This window comes from Electrona antarctica, assembly GCF_951216825.1.
Source record: "Electrona antarctica genome assembly, chromosome: 3".
Lineage (NCBI taxonomy): Eukaryota > Metazoa > Chordata > Actinopteri > Myctophiformes > Myctophidae > Electrona > Electrona antarctica.
The window spans coordinates 27,158,199-27,165,004 of record NC_136808.1 but is presented as its reverse complement, the minus strand read 5'-3'; positions in this window follow the sequence as shown (position 1 = coordinate 27,165,004).

Here is a 6,806-nt window from a genome sequence, read left to right as displayed (position 1 = left end):
AAGAAAATAAGAAAGAAAGAAAGAAAATGTAAAAAAATGTTATGCTGCTAATATACTTATACATATAGCAACAAGAACCCCAAAAGGGGTTCCCGTCCTGAATGGGTTAAAAAAAGAAGAAAGAAAAAACTCCACTAACCGGATCCAGGTAGACGCCTGTGGGCAGCTTGCATATGTGACACTCGCCAGTGCCGGTCTTACCATATCTGCATCGAACCTGGTCCCCATCAGGATCAAAGGCGGTCAACATCATCTTGTATGACCTTGGGCAGTTAACAGGAAATCTATAACACACATGCAGTATGAACAGAAAGTAAGTTAACCTCTTAAACCAAAAAGTGTGCAGTGCAAGCATATTATTTATTTAGATCTACAGTAACATACCCCACTTCACATTCCCGTTGGATATCTGACATACTATACTTTTTAAAATTGGAAAGAAATTAAATACACATTGCGTGGCTCAATCTCCAAATTCAGTAAAGCATGGCAGCCTTTTCTATCTCATGTTGACCGCCTTACACTCGTGCCCTCGATTGAACCTGAATAGCTGTCACCTGACTAGCCAACCTGTCTTGTCTGGATGATGTTTGTGACCATGAACTGATTTGTATATTGACTATATTGGAGTTGTTATTTTATTTTATATATATATATATATATATATATATATATATATATATATATCTTCTTTTTTTCTTTTTTTTTATGTTCTTTGGTTGTCTTGATTTGAAATTTGTGTTGTTTTGTTGTTGTGTGTGTTTTTTGTATTTGTATTACTCTGTTTGTATTTCTCAATTTACTACTTACTATTTGTAAAAAACAAAAAATGAATAAACAGAACATTAAAAAAAAAGAGATCTACATATACAGTATAGGTAGTAAACTGACCTCAGGAATGGCAGACTGTTAATGACTGGAGAGCTGTTTGGTGTTCCAGTGTCAGACCTTGTTCCCAAATCCACCAGAGTCAGCATCTCTATACCGTATGTTACAAGACTAATTTGTGGGAAAAGAACATTGAATGTGAAAAAGTCTATAGTCCCCGGCTATAATATACGACCCCATTTGTTAGGATATTTCCTATATCGAAACAACAGCCATTGTGAGTGACTTGCACTTGGAAGTGATACCAGTGGTGTAAAGTAACTAAGTACTTTTACTTAAGTACTGTACTTAAGTAGGCTACAAATTTGAGGTATTTAGAGTATTTCCAATTTCCAATGCTTTTACTTCTACTCCACTACATCTCAGAGCCAAAATGTGTACTTTTACTCCACTACAATTATTTGAAAACTTTGGAGATTTTAATTTTGATTAGAAAACATACATTAACCACTTCAACCCTATACATTTCGGCCATTTGAAAATAGCCGATCTATAAGCTCACAATGCTATTTTCAATAGATTTTGTACACATTTTGAACTTGAACTGCACAATGAGTACTTTTACTTTTAGTACTTTAAGTACATTTTGATGCCGATACTTTTGTACTTTTACTCAGGTCCATTTTCAATTCTGTACTTTTACTTGTAACGAAGTAGTTCTAAATTGCAGTATTGGTACTTTTACTTAAGTAAAACAATTGACTACTTTTTCCACCACTGAGTGATACCGCGTCCGCATGCTTGGCCTCACTCACACCTTTCGATCTAGCATACAACATTGATGCATGCTTGTTGGCCGCCCCAATTCATTTCCAATGGAAGTCACATGGTTTGTAGTCCACATTTTGGACTACAAGCTGTTGTATGGCTTTCGGCTGTTTTTCGACTGCCCCCCTCCCCCTCATACAACACAAATGTTGTGTCAAACCATGTGACTCCCATTGGAAATGCATTGGGGCAAGATGTGTCACACACACCTTTACAACAGACTGATGTATGCTTGTTGTATGAGATGTATAGCTCGCAATGCATTTCCAATGGGAGTCACATGGTTTGACACAACATTTGTGTTGTATGAGGGGGAGGGGGGCAGTCGAAACACAGCCAAAAGCCATACAACACAAATGTTGTGTCAAACCATGTGACTCCCATTGGAAATGCATTGCGAGCTTGCATCAGCTATACATCTCATACAACAAGCATGCATCAATGTTGTATGCTAGATGTAAAGGTGTGAGTCGGGCCTAAGCAAACTTATGTTGGACCAGTGAAGGTCATAATAAGTGGAATAAAACATAATTTGAGTAAAATAACTCACCTCATTTGAAAAGGTAGGTTACTTGAGACATCTGTTGATACGACGGTCGCACTTTCGGTGTATTTTTGTGTGTATTTTTTTAAAGTGCCATTGTCGATTCTGCCACTGTGAATAACGGATCTGTTGCCACAGTCACCACTGTAACATTTCAAGTTGTCGAGGCCAGAATTAATGGGACAACAACCCTTGTAGTTACAAGTGTAACAATCATTTGTTACTTTAGTGCGAATCACCACCTGTGGAAGAAAGTCATACTATATGTAGTGAATATATACTTTACATGATACATGCTCTCCACATAACCAAACAAACAAATACAACCTTTTTATGTCCTTGGTCAGCAAGGACATAAAACGTTTTATTTGTTTGTTTGGAATGTACAGCAAGGCAAGGAATGTACAGCAAGGCAAGGAATGTACAGTAGGCCTACAGTCTTCTGTCTAACTAATGAACATGTAACCGGGGCAATAGTACACTGCGGCACGTTTTCCACCGAAATATAACCGTGGTTCTAGAACTGGTTCTGTTCTACATTCTTGGAACCCTTGGTGCTTTCACAGAACCGGCAGCTATTTTTTTTTAACCGAACCGGCTCAACCTCGGTGGAAAATGTGTGTGCGTGTGTGAGTGCGTGCGCGTGCGATTGCGTGTGTGCTTGCGTGTGTGCTTGCGTGTGTGTTCGTGTGCACATGTGCGTGCGTGTGTGCGTGCGTCCGTGCGTGCATGCTCGTGAAATGCATGCATGCATTTTCCTGCGGCCATTAATAAGAGTCCATTAATATGTTTATTTTCTGAAATCGGTGAAAAAGGAAAATGTCCGTCCTATTCCAGAAGGTATTTCTCATTGTGATTTTGTATCATAAGTTGTACTCAGAAGGTAAGTAATCAAAAAACTGGAGAAACTAATGATTAATAATAGATGCATGGTAAATATAGAAATAATAATTGTTAATAGTAATGATAAGGTTATGTTTGCTATAATAGGTGAATCATAAATCGCAGCATCCTGTAATAATAATATTACCTCAGATTTATATAGTGCTTTTCTAAGAACCTTGCATGAAAAAAGTTTAATTTGGTAAAAACATAAATACATAATAATAATAATAATAATAATAATTATTGTATAATAATCTCTTGTATGTTAACCCCGTGTATGTATCCCTATGGACCTGAGTCTGCTAATAAAGTTGAATTGAATTGAATTGAATAATAATAATAATAATAATAATAATAATAATAATAATAATAATAATAATAATAATAATTATAATAATAATTATAATAATAATAATATGTATTGTGTCGAATATAAGACGACTCTGATTATAAGACAACCCCCATGTTACAAGACTCATTTGTGGGAAAAGAACATTGAATGTGAAAAAGTCTATAGTCCCCGGCTATAATATACGACCCCATTTGTTAGGATATTTCCATTGAAAAAAAACTATAGTCTTACATATTCAGCACAATAGTGTAATAATAATAGAATAGAATAATTCCCTGTTTTCCAACTATGTCCTTATGGCTTAGTACAGTAATTGATGCATTAATAGAAGCATCATTCCAGACAAGCAGAAGTTGAACCGTGCATAGTCAGGTTAACCCATTCTGTACGGGAATGGGGAACCCCTTTTGTTGTCATAGCGCGGCACCGAGTGCCACACTACGAGCTTGTAGATCTGCTATTTTAGAAAAATCGTGAAAATGTGGCGCACATCTTTGAATATATATTCTTTCAAAGTGAATGTTTTTAACTTAAATCTTTGCTTCTGGGCGCCGGGTCCCTGGAACAACATATATTTTCAGATGGGGGCCAAATACATATAATTCTGGGGGTCCTTAGAAGACATTTTTTTTAGAATCGTCCTCAGGTCTAAATAGATAAAAATGTGCCCTCACCCTGAACGTCCCATCTGGGTTTCTCCTGGCCGTGAAGGTGTTGATGCCGCCGTATAATGCGCTGGCCAGCGATGCCATCAGGACCAGCATCACCAGAGTGGTGGAAGCCATGGTGCACATTCTGCACAATCACCATACACTCTGTTTCAGAGTGCAGGTGTTGCAGCTGTTATTTATACTGTATATCGTGACTGACAAATACCGTGCTGTCAATTTCTGGAAACTCAACATTCACAGTTGAATAACTGTAATCACGGCCCGCATACCGAATCAACATGCAAGGAAACCTTTTTGGCATGCTGTCCCTCCACATTCAACATACTGTACAACTGGAATTCATTCCCAAGTAGGTCGGTCTATCAATAAAGGCAGGGGGGGGGGGGGGAGTCTGTTGCACCACTCTTTTATTTTATGTGAACACCACGGTGTGGTCATACGGATACAAAAACAACACTTAGGACAACATAAAGACAAGTAAAACCAGACACAATGACATAGCGAAAAAAATAGATACGATGAAGAGAAAAGGAAAAAAAAGGACATAGCAGTAATATGTCACAGGTTACCTATCAATATACAAACAAAAGGAAAACAAAAACACTGTAGGCATTATGCATGGGCCGAAAGCCGAAACCCTTATTTAAATGAATTGTCTTTATCTAATAATACATTTTTGGTTAGGTTGTTCTGTGTGTGTTGTTCTTCCTTAATACATTTACTGTTCGTTGCTCAGCACCTGCCCCAACCTGGCCCAATAATTGGGGTAGGGATGAACTGCACACATCATGTGCATGCAGTACTCATAGCCGTCTTTTCCAGTTCATTGATCGCTCAACCTGCTCTGCCGGTCTCGTGCCTATAGTTTAATAGCCAGCACACACGAGACGCACGCACGCACACAGCCATTTTGAAATAGGACTAACGGCTGACGGCCAAGCTACACCAGGCTTTTCTCGCACAAAATGCGTGCGTTTACCCTAAACGCGTGCGTTGAATTTACGTTTACCGTAAACGCGCGTTCCGCGCGTGCGTTTTTTAAAATAGGACTGGCGGCCAAGCTACACCGGGCATGTGTGCGTTTGACGTAAGCGCACTGCGCGCATGAAGTACGCGTGCGAAATGCCCCGGCTACACCAGATATGTGGCGGGCGGCGGATTCGTGCGGGACCTTCCGGGAGGATATGTAGATACGCGCACATGGGGGCATACGCACGTAAAAAAATTAGAACCGATCCTATTTTTAGAGCACGCGTAGGATGGCCCGCGGTATCCGTGCGTCTGGTGTAGCTGGTATCATTGACATATATTGGTCCTATCCAAACGCACTGTACGCGCGCAGTAAACGCGCGCAGTAAACGCATACGCACGCGCGCAAAATCGCCTGGTGTAGCTTGGCCGTGGACCTAAATTAAACCCACGCGCGGTGGTAAACGTGGCCGTGTAGCGTGGCCGTTAGGTCCAGTCCTATTTTTAGGACTGGATTTTTAGGGTAAACGCGAGAGTTTTTTTGATTGATTGATTGAAAAATGTATTAACAGTTTGCAGAATTACAGTACATTTCAAGCACAAACTCAATACAAAGGCTGTTAACTGTGAGTGGACGACCCAATTAAGCATTACACTTCCAATATGGTCCACCATGTTCAATTCATCAAAAACATTTAGAGACGTACAAATAGACACTTCTATATAGACAAAGGACAGAACAGGAATTCATCATAAAGGAGGTAAAAAGGGAAAAGAAACATATACAGTGAGGGAAAAAGGGGTGGGGGGGGGGGGGGGTGGGGGTGGGGAATCAGATTTTACGGGGGCCAGAAAAGCCTGGTGTAGCTTGGCCGTGAACAGTCATCAAAAGTCTGGGTTTTCGGTGAAAATTCTCAGTTTTCGTCTTTAGTTAACTGTTGTTTAATCGACTTTTCAGTTTTTAAATGTCAGCTGACTACTTTGAAGGGCTTGCCGCCGCTTGCGCCAAGCTCGTTAGCTCGGTATGAACAAAAGTCGGCGACAGAGTGTCCATACACACTCCCCGGAGATGCCCCGGGCCACCCCTGAGTTAAAACATATCTTCACGCCCCCCCCCCCTGTCTGTTGCAGGTTAAACTATAGGCTATACTATTAAGTACTTTTTCACTGAAGGATACTCCCTTGAGTTGCAGCAACTCGTTTTCAAGGGGTTCCTCAGGGTACAACAAAACAATACAGCAACAAAAACAAACAAAAGGCTCTTCCCCATCACAAACCCACCACAAACCCACTACATCAGTATACTCGAGTCGTAACCCCAGAGTTTCATTGGAGAAAAAAAAATACATTATACAACATTAATACAAGAAATAAGACATTCAATGCAAATAAACAAGTATGATGCCAATAGGATATAGTCTCAAGACAACACAAAAGAGCAATCAAAAACAAGAATAGCTAGATATAAGATGAACTAGTAATGCATTCTTGAAAGCATCAACAGAAGTAATTGATCTAAGAGACAAGGGCAGGACATTCCAGTCTGCTGGTGCTGTGAAATTAAAAGCACGCCTACCTATCTCTCTAGAGATTATGGGCAAATAAAATAAAGATGTTGAGTATGTCTTAGAGAATAAACAGATGAGAATCGGTATGTGGGATAATTAAAATAAAAACATTTAAACACAAAAAGCAACCAATGGAATTGTCTCCTAGCTTGGCGTGATAA